General features: G+C 43.2%; 2 protein-coding genes and 1 long non-coding RNA gene across 4 annotated transcripts in view; 2 read left to right on the forward strand and 1 right to left on the reverse strand.

Moving 5' to 3' along the window:
- Positions 1-3,479, forward strand: part of MGARP (mitochondria localized glutamic acid rich protein) — a 23,916-nt gene extending 20,437 nt beyond the window's left edge. Inside the window, exon 7 of the mRNA XM_035552837.2 lies at positions 1,644-3,479. The gene's annotated coding sequence lies outside the window, so the exon portion shown is untranslated. The remainder of the gene's footprint in view (positions 1-1,643) is intronic.
- Positions 1-10,859, reverse strand: part of LOC118251079 (uncharacterized) — a 24,067-nt gene extending 13,208 nt beyond the window's left edge. For both annotated transcript variants that reach the window (XR_004779653.2, XR_007708159.1), the window contains exon 1: positions 10,367-10,859. This is a non-coding gene — a long non-coding RNA (uncharacterized LOC118251079). The remainder of the gene's footprint in view (positions 1-10,366) is intronic.
- Positions 10,860-11,020: 161 nt separating this feature from the next.
- Positions 11,021-16,066, forward strand: part of ELF2 (E74 like ETS transcription factor 2) — a 35,434-nt gene continuing 30,388 nt past the window's right edge. Inside the window, exon 1 of the mRNA XM_035552158.1 lies at positions 11,021-11,118. The gene's annotated coding sequence lies outside the window, so the exon portion shown is untranslated. The remainder of the gene's footprint in view (positions 11,119-16,066) is intronic.

Genomic DNA, 16,066 nt, shown 5'->3' on the forward strand with positions numbered 1-16,066 from the left:
TGAGTACAATATTGTTACTGGTTCTGATCCGTCAGGCTGCTCCTCCTGAAACGTGTGACTGGTAGCCTTCAACTAATTGTTGCAGTAGATTGGGATTAAGGAATACTTAGATATTATCAGTTGGTTATATTACTTCATAGAATAAAACATTTTGTCTGAGTTTTATTATTCTGTGTGACCCCCTTTCCAAAATGGACTGTAAGATGGTAAGAGAACCCTAAGGGGAAAGAAAAGATTGGCTGAGAAATGAACATGAAGCTTGGTAGAAAAGATACTAATTAGAATAGAGACAAATGAAAGCAAAGCAAAACAAACCTTTCAGGTCAGGAATTCTCCACGTTATTTTTACTCCCAGTTAACAATTCATGCATTAATTCTTGGAGCACCAGTGCAAGAGGAGAAGGAAACAGAGCAAAGAAACTGTTATTTTTCGCTGTGTCCTCAAAATGTATGCCCTATGTCTATGAGCACTTGAAACATAATGGCACAGTAGTATGAGTCAGCCTCAAGTGGACGTTTACTTATTCCATCATCCACTGCAATATAAATTATCTTAATGACTCTTATCTTCATTTGATAAGAGGTAAATATTGTTCTTAAGCTGCATTAGTAAATAAACCAAATGTTTTGGGTGTTTTTACATGTTGTTTTAGCATTTGAAACTAAGAAAAAAAATTAAAACCAATGCCAACATTATAAAATAATTTACAAAATGCTTGTGTAAGATGTTCCTCTACCAAATAGAATGTCTGTATTTTACTGGGAATTATGGTATGAAGGGGAACATATATCTAATGAATATGGGTGAGATGTGCAGAAAAGCTGAAGGAGTGTGCTTCTCAAAGCTGCTGGTTTTGCTCAAAATGAAAGCTACGGGCACCTGAGGACATCACATCAGAAAACCAAGATACCAAGAAATTCTCTCCACTCTGGGACACACAAATGCAGTGACATAAAGAAAGTAGTAGTGTTAGGAAGTGATTTTTTTGCTTGTTTGTTTTGTTTTTCTCCACCTGTTAACATCTTGCAACCCTAAAATGGTTGCACTGTTATTCCAGTTCACTTTTTAAAAACTTCTAGTTACTCAGTAAAGGGGTAGAAGTAGTAGTAGTGGATGAAATCCTCAGATGAAGCCTCGAATTGATGTTGAGAGTGTGTCTGAGTAACTGACACTGTTGTTCCCCTTAATTTTCAGGGTACAGCAGTTATTCTGTGTGTGGCTCTTGGCCCCATATTGACACTGCTACGAAGCTACGTATATCAGTAATCTCAACAAACACGATTGCTTTACCTCATGCTTAAAGTTAAGCAAGTAACTATTTGTAGACATAAGGCTTAGTGAATCTGTCCAGCATGCAGGGGAAATCATTGACACCTGGGCAACATGGCTGAAGATGAGGGATTCCTTGAAATTGTGCTTTGTTGGTGTAGCAGAGCAAGTTTTTACAAGCCATCAGATAAGTATGATTTACACAGCAGTAGCGTTTATATGCTGTAATCACTTAACTGATAACCTGCAGTCAAAACTACAGTGCGCTTTGACTGTTGCAGAGAAACAGACCTGCTGAATGAAGTCTGTTGCTAAACATCATTTACTGATGCTCCCTCTAAAACACATTCTTTTTTCTTCTTTTTTTTCCCAGTGAGCGGCACTGAAGCCCTTGAAAAGTTCAATGGAAATATTTATGGCAATCAACCAGCCGATTCCTGTGTGAAACCTCATACTCCTCCCTGAAGACATAAAACAATCCGTGCAGTTTGTCACACCGCACGCTACTTACTAGGACCAGTATTCATTGCTGCAACAGACAACCTAATATGAATTAAGTTGGCTAGGCAGACACTTCTGTAATTAACATCTCTGCTTTAGAAAGTAGCACCTGATAACAAGTGTCAAAGTACCACCCAGCACGTAACGATAACTAGATGTACTAAGAGAAGCAGTAGGCATAACTGAAACCATGTCAGGTGAACTTGTTTTAGCTCTCGGCTGTCTAGGTATTTTTTGATTTCCTACTTCTGGTCCAAACTGTGGTGCACAATTATACCATTGTACCATTCCACACGGAGTAAAAAGTTTTAACTAAGCTAAAACCTTATAAAAACTACCTGGTAGTATTTTTACATTGGGTCACGGGGGGAAATAACAACCTTGTTTACTCCTAAGATTTGGATTTGCAATTTTTACCATAGGACATTTGGCTCTACGAAATCTGATTTTCCTCCTGTGTGAACACTGTAGATGCTATCCTTCCTTGCACAATAGTAGCCAGGAGAAAACATTTGTAAAGCTTCTGCTCTGAGAACAAGAACTGTGTGCACGCAGTAGCAATAAGGACTTTATCGCAAATTACGGAAACCAGGAAAATCAAAGCAAGGCTGGCTGGAGCTACCATTGTTGATCCAAGTGGTGGCTCCTGCCCTGGGGGTGCTGGGCCCCATTCCTACCAAGCCTCATTCAGCTTGCTGTAGTCTTCGTGTCGTTCTGTCTTAGCAGCGACACTGCAGCGGTGGCATAACACAACGGAGGATTGAGAGAACGCTCTCGTATGAACCGGGAGCAACTCAGGCTCTGGTTAAGCTCCTCTGAGAGCCGGCAGGTGGCCAGCAAAATCCCCAGGGAAGGCTACGGCAGAGGTGTTCAGATGGACAAGGGTTCCTAGGGACTAATGCAAAGCAGAATGGCTATGGAAGCTCAGAACAAGCTGTTATCTGTCAAAATACTCTCCCCCAGAGAGAGGCATGTTGGAACCTGGGCTAACTGTGAAACAGACCATGGAAAAGTAGCTACAAGGGCCTTTGCAGGCCAGTGGCCTTTTTCACTCTCTCAAAATGTACGGCCACTAAATAATCTTGCCTTGTTAGTATTAATAATGAAAAAATCTATAATGAATAATTAGTTTGTAAGCCTGTGTTCTCCTAACCCTCCATTCTGCTTTATGCATGCACGTGCGTGAGTGTCTATTAAAAAGTATTTACGGAGGTTCCCATCAGCTAAAAGCATTACAGCCATCGTGAATGGCAACAGTTCTAAGTGAGGCCCAAATAAGATACATTATAAACAATTTCTATAGAAACTGTGAACTAAAAGATGTATCTGTCTGCTTTCTCTTCAAGCAGAACTTTGGAAAGATGCTGAAGGGGAAATTATGGCATTTTAAAATTCCCACCCTTGCACAAAGAAACTCATGCTCCTCCACCTGTCACAAAGCAAATTATAACACTGCTCCAACAAGAATATGGCCTATTGTCCCTGCACCTGCTTGTAAGAATGACCGGAATAACGCTGAAGCAAAATCAGGCTCCTGAGCTTCAAGAAGCCCTTCCATAGCCTTCTACTTAGAGGATAAAGGCACTGCGATTAAGAGCAATTTTTTTTTTTGTAGACAAAGCTACGGGAATAAAACTCTTAGACTGATATTTTGTCGGATGTCTGTCTATATTTATCCGGTAGAGTAAATATTCTATGATGGATGGTTACTCTTAAATGTTATTTTTTATTTCTTCATTTCCAAAAATTCCCAGTGAAAAAAGCTCTAATTTCTACAGCTGGCTGTAGGGTTTCTGAAATTGTAGGATTTCCTGACTGTCCCTTTGTCTCAAGAATTGCTTGAGTATTGAGCAAAATGTATTAGCCCACAGGAACAGTTGCATGAAGAATTGAAGCACAACCTTCGGGATGCTTTCCAAAGCAATCTTCCCAATTTCAAAAAAAAAAAAAAAAAAAAAAAAGTAATAGTCCCAGGATAACCTGTACGTATGCTTCATGTCAGGGATCCCCTTTAAGAAGAAAATGAACAAACAAACAAACCACATCCAAAACCCAAAAGACACTGCTCTTTAAGGCCAAGGAAACTAGGAATGCATCATGAACTTTAGCTGTGATGACACGGAGCACAACACAGTCTGCTTCAACACTTAATTATCCCAGATTAACAGCCGAGAGATTTTGTAATGTGCAGAGGGCTGCTGTGCAGAAATAAATAGGCAATTACTGCATGCAAAATGCCTTGCTGCTTTCTCAGATATTCTTTTTCTTACTGCTTTAGGTGCTCCCTGGTGATCATTGATCACTTTTATCAGTCATGTTAGCATGCAGCCTAATTACCGCAAAGATGAATATTTTTCTGTTCCTTCACCTCCAGAAAAGTGACTTTTTGAGCTGCAACACAAAGGCTGTGATGAAGCGTAGAAAATGGTGAGGAGGAGCTCATTAAGGAGAACAAGATTACAGCAGATGTTAGAGGGAGACGACAAGATTAAAGGAGATGGGGAAAAAGGTTGTGTTTGACAATATACTTTAAAGCTCAGAATAAAACTCGAGTCCTGAATTTGTCCAAACTGCAGAATGCTTCTCTGCAGCCAGCAGGTTATCTGTGAAACCAGTCAGTGAAGCGTTTCACTTCCCCCTAGCGCTGGCTCTCGTGAAGGATCACAACCCATCGCTGTTGGCCACAATTCACTTAGCTAAGTACTGGAGACAGACGAAGTCCGTCTAACAGCTAAAGTTTTACTCTTTGTCGGTGTGTAGATGTCAATATAGAGTTTCAGTTTTTACTTACTTCTTAAAAACTTAAGACTATTATTTAAATAGACCGCTAAAACTACAAATTGGTACTCAAAATTTGGAAAACCTGGGAGTGAAATACCTTAACCAAGATTTCTTGTGCCAAAGCATCAAGCTTCGACGGGATAAAATACTAATTTACTTAGCTTTCTGAAAGGAAAAGAACAAACCAAACAACCCCCTATCAAAACACCAAACCAAGCATCAGGGTTGTGTTTTTTTGCTGTGGTGACTCCTTTCCTCTCCTTTCCCTCAAATTTTGAATCAACTAGCCAACCCCAATTATTGCTATGCCAGAGAAGTGGGAAGGACACAAATCTCCTAGCAGCTGAGTGATGACTGAGGAGGTCAGTGATTTATTTTGCTGTGCTTGCTAGCAGATGGGTAAATGTAAGCACATTATATGTATATGGCACAGCTGAGTACCACTTTGGAGGCCGTAATCAGTTACTGTTGGTGCTGTTTCCTCTCTGCTTGTGGTTAGGGGATGGAAGGCTGAGCCTGTGTCACTGTAGGGAGAGTGCTTAGAGAGTGCAGCCGTGTATGGGGTGAGGGGAGAGATGCAAGGACAGGAGGCATTTTGTGCAAAAGGACATAGGAGTGAGTGGTGCTTTTTCTGCTGCCTGCAAATCAGCTAGCTTATTTCTGGAGTGCTACTCCTAATGTGAGGTGGGTACTTCTGCTCTTAGGAAAGGCCTTTCTTGGTTGTACGCTTTGCTGTTGCCCTGCTTGCTTGCTGCAGCAAATGGAAGGTGGCAGAATGATGGAAGTAAAGGTTGCCCCAGAGCTGCAGCCGCTGCCTGGCACAGTAGGTAACTGGATCTTCCTGCATCCTGGTCTTTCTTCCTTTGTTTGAGATGCTGCAGGAGATGTTGGATCTTCTACCTTTATTGGGATGGGAAGAAGGGCTAAAACTAGAGCTTTCTGTGCTGGAGTTATTCCTGCCCTTGTTTGAACTACAGGTGATTAAACATATTGTTTAAACTGTGACTTGCTTTGTGGTTTAGCTATGTGCAAATGTATTCTGCCTCCTTGTGACTTTTTAGCAAACTCAGGCTGATAGTGATCAATGCTTGATATACAGGAGCTCTGAAAAATAGGAAGGCTCAATGGAATTAAAGCTCTTCATGTGCTTTGTTAATGATTTGTATCTGCTCCATGGGCAGATTCAGTGTTAGTTAACTACCTAAAAATCTTGGATGTTTAGTGATAAGTAATTTGTCTTATTTTAAATCTTCAAGACTTATTAACCTTTCAAAGGATGTATCTCTGAGCTCTGCTTGTGCCCTAAGAAAAGTGCTATACGTTACTGGGTTCTTGTGCTTTGTCTCAGGAAGCTCTGCCATCTGTACTTCATTTTTCCAGTTCAGCATTGATTGCAGTACACAAACCAATGGAATTAAGGGGGAAAATATGGAGAATAAGTGGAAGAAGAGAGGGAGTAATATATATTAGGATCATAATTGCTCTCTGTGCCTTTCCTTCGTCTGTAATTAAATTAGAGAGGTCTATGGAGACTTCATATATCACCTTCCCATAAAGCGATTTTCTTCTGGCTTCTTTCTTCCTGCATCAGGCTATTTTATTTCTTCAGTAGTTACAGTGAAATGTTATTCTCCAGTGAGGGCTAATTGAGAATAATTAACTATTGGCTAACGTGCACTTACATCATCAAACAGAAGAGGGCACTAAATCAAAGGCAGTGGATTACTAAAACCCAGAACAGAGACAGCATCTCCCCAAACCTGGAGCTGAACAATACAGGAAGAAATGAATAATGTATGATTTTGCTTGCTAGAGAAAATCGGATTTTTTTTTTTAGGCTAATTGTGGTTTGGAGAAAATCCAAATCATACAGATCCTTTTCGTCCCACTGTTGTGGTAAGCAACTCATTTCCAATGCAAATTATGTGGTGCTGAGGCTGTTAGAGCAAGAGAGAAGCCAAACCTGGAGTAACTGTTCAAGGGTTGACAGCTCTTGCCAATGGGTGTACAATGAGGGTGGATGTGAATGTCTTTCTTTCCATTTAAATGATTAATGCAGTTGTATAAAATCAAAATCACTGTGGTCTTGCCCCTTTTTGCTTATCTGCAAGTATCAGAAGTAGAACGAGCTTACACAAAGTATTTGACCCTGGTTATAAATACAGAAGTACTCTGAAGTACTCGAAGTCATTACTTAAACCTCTTAATAAGAAAAAACTTAATGATTTGAGTTGTCCCTTCCTCCTCCTGTCTGTCTGCAGCATCTCTCTTCTCAGTCTTGTCTGAGGTACTAATTCTGAGATATCCTCACTCAGGCACTATCCACATGAAGACACTTCCTAAGTGCAAAGCTTAGATGTTCATAAATGAAAAGTGCTTTCCAAAGTTGAAATAGTATGCTATGAAGGACAAAGTTATCTTTGAGGACATCCTTTTCTTAAAGAAAAACAGTTGAAAACAAACTAGACAAATTACATAAGTTGTTTTTAAAATCAATTCTTTTTTGCAAAACATCAGTTTCCAAAGGGCTTTCCTGTTTCAGAAGGGCCCTTTGTGAGAATTCCGTTTTCGTGTATGTCTAAATGAACATACTGTGTGCCTCATGTGTACCATCCTCTAGTTCTTTTTCTCTGACGTTTTTACACTTTTTGTACAAAGTTATAGGCCTGGGGGAAATGTTTATTGCTTTGTCAGATGTAGACATTCAGTGGCCCTTCCTAGGCTCAACATTTCTGTGTTACTACTTGCATTTGACAGGGACTGGTATTAAAGATCTGCTTCAGCTACCAGTATCCTGACAAAATAGCCTTCCCTATTTCAGATCCCTCTAACTTGTTTCACTGAGGGGTAAAAAAAAGAAAAAGCTTACTGTCAGGATAGCTTGGGAACTGGTCTCCTGACTTATTTTTCTTCTCTGCACTGGGGGACAAGAACTAAGAGAGATGATACCATACAGACTCTACCCCTGCTTCTTACCATTCTGATTTTTTTTTTTTTCCCACCAGCAATAGACTCTGATCTCTCAGCTTAAAAAGTAATAATTGTTTTGTTTTGTTTTTTCTTCCTACAATTGTCTGGTAGGATCTTAAATAAAAGCAAGACCATTCAAATTCTTCAAAATTGTGCATATGAAGTGATTGCTGTAGCCTCTGTGGTCTGTGCGACCCTTCTGCTGTGCCATCAGGCCTTCCTCACGTCTTCTAATCCCATAAAGCCACCAGTATTCCACTTTGTACCCAGATACCTCAAACATGTTCCTTCTTGTGGTGGAGACAGGAAGTCAGCTAAGAAATAGCATTGCTGTAGCTGGTAAGCAGCCATACATGTGTCAACACATCAGTTGGCTGCTGTGGGTCAGCGCAAACAATAGCTGCTTCCTCCGGACGGGACACATGCTGCTGGAGGCCTCCTCTGCTCAGCTGCTTGCATTCCAGAAACTTACAGGAACTTACCTTCGAGATTTCTATCCTTTTATAAAATGGAACTCAAATTTGCAAGTGATGTCAAAGGGGAAGGAATGACAGATACAAAGATAGCTAGGCCTCAAAGCTTTTTTTTTTATAGCTGAAATCATAGCTTATCTTAGTGATGTTGGAAAACTGGACAGAAAGAACAGTATGCTTTTCTAAGGCTATAAATACAATATAGAGTCTATTGAAAGTTCACGTTCAAAACAACAACAAAAACAAAAATCAAGAAAACTAAGACCTTCTAATTTCTATTTTAGAAATGATCAATAGTTTTTATTGTTGTGCTCTCTCGTTTTTTCACAAAATAGTTTATATGTCCCGAAAATTTATCCTAGGAAGGGGAAAAATAAAACCTAATTACACCTGTAGAGTTACTGCTACTTCATTAATAATGATTTACAGAGTAAACTGTCTGACAGAAGGGTTCTGGGACCTTAACTCCCTCATTTCTTCTGGGTCATTTCTTGGCCATTTCTTCTGGGTCATACTTCTGGGTCTGAATCAGTATAACTTTCCCCTTTCAACTGAGTGACTGAGGGCAGTAAGGTCGGCGTATAGAATTAGGCTACAGACTTTTGAGGACCAATGTTTTAAAAAACAACGTGGAGCACAGCTTTCTATAAAAGGGACAGAGCAGCATCTGTTGAAGTGCTGACCCTACGTTATCGCACAGCAGTATCCCTGCAGCAGCAGTTTTGAATTGTTTGCAAGTCTACTTCACAAGCGGGTGATGGGGTGATTTTTTTTTTTTTATAGCTGCATCAATTATGTAATTTCAAAAATCATCCAACTGAACTGGACCAAACCCCTTAATGGCCCTGCTTTTTCTTCAGTTTGAAGTTTTAATAGTTTTCAGCTTAGCTTTCCAACTAGGTTAAAGTAAAATGAAAAGAGCTGTTCTTAAGAGAAATACAACTTTGCATATGAAGAGTTAATCTGATTTCATTAAAAAAAAAAAAAAGAAAGAAAGAAAAGATGCCATTGTGGTGATCTCAAAACAGTGCTGTTTTTTTCTGTAGAGAAGCACAGGTCTCTGTAGTCAGTGTGCTTGCCACAGCTGCCTCCCAAAGAGGTGCTGCTGAGCTTCCAGTGAAAACAGCTGTGCAGCTCAGCTCGTTAGGAGAAAAAGTGTGAAGTGGGGAGTCACATAAATAACTGGATCAGGGATGTAAAAATGCTTATACCTTGGCACCCAAGCTGAGAGTGGAGTAAAACCGAATAAACCAGAGGACTGCATGGGCCATATAGCAGGAAAATAAACATCAGTGTTACAGAAGAGATCACTTAATGTCTATCTTCAGAGCACCCCTAAGTTCGCAACTCATGCCCGGTCACTCCATGAGGGAACTACTGAGATGTACAGAGAAGCCTTAGCTTTGTTTGGTTGGCAGTGGGCCTATGTTTTGAAGGAAGCTGTTTGCTCTCCTTAACGAGGATCGTGGTTAAGAGGTTTCCTTCTTTTTCTGAATTTTAACTTGAACTCATGGAAAGAAGAAAAATAACTAAAGGAGTATGTCAAGTCAGGACTAATTAAGCACAGAGGCAAAGCTGACAGAACTTGGTTCTGACAGGTTGCAAAAGAAGTCACACTGACGGCTAGAATTCAGCTAGACTCAGTCCCAGCCTATGGCAAGGCTACTTCTGTCAGGGAGACCTCCTAAACTTTTCCTTCCTATATCCTACCTTGTTCATGACATGCACTTCTCTTTGCCCTAAGTAGTCTTAATTTATTTTGTCAGCTACCATCTCTGATCTAACTCCAAGCCCCATAAGATGTGAATGTCCATCATCTACTATGAGACTTTACCTTTACATTCCTGTCAGAAAAAGAAACTTACATGCCTATACTTTAAAACATAAAATAATTACATTCCTAACATGCAAACATTGTTTACTCTTCTGTAATTTCTAGCAGAAACATTGAGGTCAAGATATTTTTAATAAATGTTAAGATATAGCAAATTTCAGCAACATAAAGTAATAATAAATTCTGTATTTCCCAACATCCAAGTGTATGCTTTATTAAACATCTAGCAGGCTCAATTTGCAGTAAGACCTAAATTTTGCTATTATGTATGGTCTATTACAAAGTGACTGTTTAAGTTTACAACTTCCACAAGAGGCTGCATTATTAATGTATTATTAATATTGCCTAACACCTTTTGGAATGTAAGAATCTTCAACGCTTCCATGCTTCAGGGCACATACCTGACATTTAAGGGCCACCTTTATTGTGAGGGCGATGTTTGTGCCCAAATATTTATACCTTGGAAAACTGTGAGGTAAATGTAATCTAGTAGGGCCAGTCAGGTTCTAGGGCTGAATGACAGCTGAAAGATCTTACCTCCCTAGGAAAGGATGACGGTGCTGTGAAGACGTGGAGGGAAGAAATATCCAGTTCAGGTGCATAAGTAACAGGAGCCGGACCTGTACAGGTGGTACAGTGGAAGCTGAGGGCTGGAAATCAGCCTTGGTTGGAGGAGGAGGTGAAGAGGAGTACCAGGTGCGCATTTGCCACGGGTGGTCAGACGGAAACTGTCAGAGAAGTGCTTTTGCACGTTGGTGGAGGCGAGCACGTATGTATGATTGTGCTTTATCTGTGTCCTGCTGCTCACAGGGTTTCTCTGAGGGGTATGTCAGACTTTTACAGCGTCCAGTTTACACAGAAAACCCTCAGGCTGCCGAGCTCTTTCCGAGCACCTGGCTTTGCAACCTTCGTCTCCTTGGCAGAGCGCTGTGTTTTTTCCCCTTTTCTCCCCGCAGTGAGAACGTGACGCCTCGCTACGGGACCAACCCCGGTACCGATAACGCCGAGGGGCACCCGCCCCAACGCCCGCTCCCTCAGGGGAGCCTCGCGCCCCACCCGCCCCAACGGCCGCGGCGGGCGGTTGCGCAGGCGCGGCGCATGGCCGCGGCTCCCCGCGAGCATGTGCAGAGGCGGCGGGGGGGCCGTGCCGGGCCGGGCCGGGCCGTGCCGTGCCGGGCAGGTTTGGCCGCTGCAGCCGCCCCGCCCCGCCCCTGGCGGCTCTGCCCGGGCGGCGCCCACCGCCGCCTGCTGCCGGCCCGGCCGGGGCGCGGAGGCGGCCTGCGGGCACGGTAAGAGCCGGGCGGGCGGGCGGGCGCTGTCAGGCGGCTCCGCGTGAGGGGGGGGCGCGGGGTGGGAGGGCTCCGTGCCCCGTTCTGCCCCCCCCGGCCCCGCCGCGCTTTCGGTTCCCGGCGGCTGTCAGCGCGACCGCGGCCTGGCCGAGCCGTGCCGAGCCGTGCCCGGCGCCTTGTTTACCCGCGGCGGCGGGGGGAAGATGGCAGCCCCGGCCTCCCCGCGCCGTGGCAGCTCGGCCCCGCCGGGGGTGTCCCCGCCGCCCTCGTTCCTCCTGCGCCTCGCCTGCCGCCTGCCCGCCGCCCTCACGCCTCCTACAGCTGCTCTGTTAACCGGTTAGCTTCGCAGTCTGCCGGGGCTTCCAGCTGTCAGCGAGGAGGCGGCGTCCCCGCCTGCCGGGGAGCGAAGCTCTCCCGGCTGCGCTTCAGCGCCGCGTTCCTCCCCAGCAGCGGCTCGCCCCTGTCGCGACTCCATCGCGGGGCTGCCTGGCGCTCTGTCATCGCTCTGCGTGCGGCAGGCTTGGCCAGCTGCCTGGCGAGGCGAGGCACAGAGCGCCCAGCCACGCTGAGCCCGGCGGGGTGAGGGCGCAGGCGGCGGCGAGCCCCCGGCGCTGGGACAGCAGCCTGGCACAGCGGCACGGGTGTCTGCGGCCTACAGGGGGAGGGATGGGGACCGTGCGTGTACCTCGTGTGCCGTGGCTTTAAGGTGAAACAGTGCAAGCAGCGGCATTTTGGAGGAAGCTCCGGGGACGTAGCGATTCTGCATCGCTTCACGGAAGTATCCGAGAGCACGTTGAAATCTCTGTATTGTTGTCTGAGGGGGATTTAATAAAGCTGCCTGTTCTGTTGAGTACTGCTGAAGAGAGAGATCTGAATCTGTAATGCTCGCAGCAAAACTTTGTTTCCGAGGTGTTCGGGAAGTTAAATACAAGGCTGCAGATCTGCGCGTGGTGGGGCTGCTCCCAGGTTCTTCCCTCTCTCCTCACTCCCTCTCTGGCAGCATCGCTTACTTTAGGAAGGGTGCTGGGAACAGGGTGATGGTTTTTTGTATGATGGCCTCAGTGGCATACTCTTTTAATCTCTGAGGTTTCAGTAATAGCAGATTCGGAAAGCCTCTAAACTTCAGGCTGTGCGTCTGTGTTTTCAGTAATCGGTTAAGCCATTGAAGGGCTTTATCTCCATAAAGCTAACTTGAAATTCTTACTCCTTTGTTCTCTAGAACATCCTTTGAAAATGAATCACATATTTGGTGTGCACTGCTTCCTTTGTTTGTTTGTTTTAAACCTGCATTCTTTTTTTTTTTTTTTTCATCTGTCTCTGCTCTTTTATTATGTAAAGCGATGAATAATTGTTCCCTGCTCTGGGCTGTGGGGGAGTGGAAATGGATGTTAAGGACCGACAATTGACATGGAGGAAAGAGAAGTGCTGGTAGGGAGTAGGGCTGGGCATGCGAGTGAGTCTTCTGTCAGAGGGAAAAGAAGGTTTCAGGGAATCTTTAAATAGAGAGCAGTGGGAAGAGAGCCTGCTAATAGGATAAAATACGGGAAGGGCCAGAAGAAGAGTGCTGGAGTCACAAAGCTTTCTGCAGAACGTTAATAGTTTTTAAGTGATTGTAAGCTCTTGGGGCTCATCAGCTTTAGCTATTGATTGAGGTTTCAGAACAAACTGTGGATGGTCAGATTTTCTGGTTAAATATATGTGGAAGTAGTTCCTTGAGTTTCTTGCTGGATTGGGTACACCATTAATTCGGTCCGACGTAATAATTTCTGTGCATTCAGCAACAGACTTGCTGCCTTGTTGGATGGATGCTCCTGGTGCTCCGAAGTATGTTGTGGCCACTTTTTGCAGCTGTACTTTCTGAACTATGCTTTGACCACTCCTTATTTTGATTTCTCTTTCTGTAACTTTCGGTGTAATTTCTAAGCTGCTATAAATTGCATGGTTGTCTGTTTTGTTCTCCTGAAGCTGGGGATGCAGAGGTTTCCCTGTGTCATCTTTTTGAGCGGACCCTGTGATTCTCTTTGATCTTTTTTCTCCATCAGCTTTTGCACTAACTGGTCCTTTTTAGTTTTTAGACTTGTTCTGTGTTTCAAGAAAATAAAGTTAACTCACAGTTTCGCCTGCAGATGCCAGTGTAAATCAGTCAGCCAGAGCTGTGAAGTTGTCTGGGAAAATGTCTTAAAAAGAACTTTGAGTTGGCCAAACTTTTTTTTTTTTTTCCAGTGTTCTTACTTTGTAGTATCAGAGTGGTGGTGACAGTTCCTTGGTATGTGTGAGGTACTACCTATGAAAGACCACCTTTGTGCTCCTGTGGAGCCTTGTTGCAGTTAAGGGGATTCAGCAGTGATCTTGGCCGGTGTGTTTCTGTGCGTATAACTTATTTCATTTTCAAGCTGACTTCTTTAACTGGTTTGATCAAACTAAGGAAAGGCTTTCTTGAAAAAAGCTGTATGTGATGCTACTGCTGGCTGCAGCCCTGCTCTTGCGGTTGGATCTGTGTAGGTATCTGCATAAATCCATCCTCAGGATTTTGGATGCCAGCTGAATAAAAGGGGGACATTGTTCCAAGCACTCTTATGTTTCTTCTGACTGCTGTGGGAGCAGCTGCCTCTGATCACTACTGCCCAGTCTTCTGGACATTTTTCTTGTTTTCTTGTGTGGGTACAAGCGTGTGCATCTTTTTTTCAAGCATAGACTTTTTTTGTTTGTTTGCATATGATTTAAATAAAACTGTACTAAAACTATTTGCAGTCTTACACAGAGTTAGTCTTGAACCCAGTCCTAAATAGCTTCTTGTTGAGTCTGGCACAGGAGAGGTGCCATCCCTTTCATACCATTTTGCAACTATTATTTTTTTTTTTAGTTCTGTTAAGCTGCTTGTTTGCTTCCCTGTTAACTTGATAGTGGATGCACACTGAGGGACTGACTTAAAATTTGGTGTTTTGTATGACTGTTACACACTCGTTTACATTGCGATGTGCGGTGTTTTTACCCTTCTCTGGTAGTTACCCAAAACATAATAGGAATGTTTGGATTTCTTGTAGGCAGATGCTTGGGTACATAATGTAGACGTTCTAAGTATAGTCCTAATCATGGGAATAAGCTGCTTGGAAATTTCGTAGCCTTTATGAAAAGTGCAGCCTGTGAAGACCAATATTCTGTGTCTTTTGTAGTGATGAACAGAAGCGTCTTGCTGTTGAGGTAAGGAAGGTAGCTTTGAGATTCTGATTTATTTTTTTTTTTGGGGGGGGGGGGGGGGAAGCACCTAGATTTATTTCTGTTCTGCAAGATATGCATAAAAATACTCGGGGATTGTGCAGCAGAGCTGTTTTCCCTGTTATAAGGGGTATTCCAAGTGATTCAGAACTAGTTTGTCTCTGCAGTTTCCAGTGACTAGGAAGAACAGAAGCTGGATGGCAGGTCTGTAGTGAAATGATTTGGTCAGCTATTTTGGAAATTTTAGAGTTTATGTTTTTTTCCTTTTTTTTTTCCCCTCTGATGTAATTCCATGTTTTGCTTTGGTGTGAGCACCTATCCAGAAGTGAACGAAATGTGGTGCTTTTTAAGCTTTCTGCATGTTCTTCTGTAACTCAAAAATAGTCACGCTTTGATCCAGCTTTTGTGCTGGCTGATTGTATCATTGTTTTCTTGAAGACCTGGATCAACTCTTACTCAAAGAATCAGTCTTGTTGTTTTTTGGCCTTTTGGTCTCCCTTAGGCTTGGAAAACGTGGATTTTGGAAGCGATTTTTGGAAGTGTCTAGGCAGTCTTTCCCTTTTACAGAGGTTGAATTAGGTGCCTCTTGCTAGGGAGAAGAGAGGGTGGGGAATAGATCTGGTATTCTTCTGAAAGTCACGAGTGACGCGGAAAGGGTTCCACGAGAACGCAGTGCGTAGTGAAGACAGAGAGGGCCTACACGTGGCTGCTTCGTTCAGAAGGGGATGCATCTGCACGAATCAGACGTCCACACACCTAGCAGTCTGTGCCTTGTTCTAGCTTACTGCTGCTAAACCATGCTGAGCTGCAGCTGTTGACTTCCCACTTGCTGCTTGGTGGGCTTTTATTTTTCCACCCCGTCAGGTTTTTGAAAAGTTTGCTGGATAGGAAGATTCTCAGTGTAAAGTTCAAACCCCGATCTTTAAAGACTCCGGGCCTTTTGTGTATTCCTTGTCTGGACGGTTCCGTGCCGTCTGTCTGAAGATACCACCCCTTCAATGAACGCAGAGATGGAGCATCCTCGTCATCCCCCTGTATATTTTTCTCTGTAAGGTTTTCATTCATTAGGAATTTTGCTGTAACTGGAAAATGAGGATTCTGTAGGAGCATCTGTGTTCCTGCACTGCTCTAACTTCACTTCTGCAGGTAATTGGTTATTCCTGTAGAGATAAATTGGTGCAGAAGTCATCAAAACTTCTTGTAACCTAGGAGACAGAGAAATAGCAGGGTGGGTTGGTTTTTTTTTTGGACATAATCTGATCTAGTATACCATATGAAGTGTTTTCAATTGCTGCGATCTGGCAGCTGTTTGGCCACCTGTGTGGGATTATAGTAGATTCAATATGAATGTACAGTACGCACGGTCTAGTATGCGAGCGTTTATTTGTATTAACGCACTGCACGGGAACCAACTTAGCTTTGTGTCGTGCTTAAACAGTGTAGAAGTGGTACCTGTAGTGCTCGTATGTTCTTGCGTGGACACAAGTCTGAGTTGCAGGAATAATGCCAGTGTTTGAAATTGATTGGATTAAAATAAATTAAAATAAATTTTCTATTCTTTGGACTCCTCTTTTGGGTTATGATTGTGCTTGGCAGTGTTTTTAATGTGGATCTACATGGAAAACTAAAACAAAAAAGACTGTTTCCAGGGAAAGTGTTTTTTTTTTTTTTCTTTGGTTTGGTTATTTTGGTGTATTCGTATACAGCTGTTTTTCCACTCTGCGTATTTCTG

The sequence above is a fragment of the Cygnus atratus genome, chromosome 4 (assembly GCF_013377495.2).
Source record: "Cygnus atratus isolate AKBS03 ecotype Queensland, Australia chromosome 4, CAtr_DNAZoo_HiC_assembly, whole genome shotgun sequence".
Taxonomy (NCBI): Eukaryota; Metazoa; Chordata; class Aves; order Anseriformes; family Anatidae; genus Cygnus; species Cygnus atratus.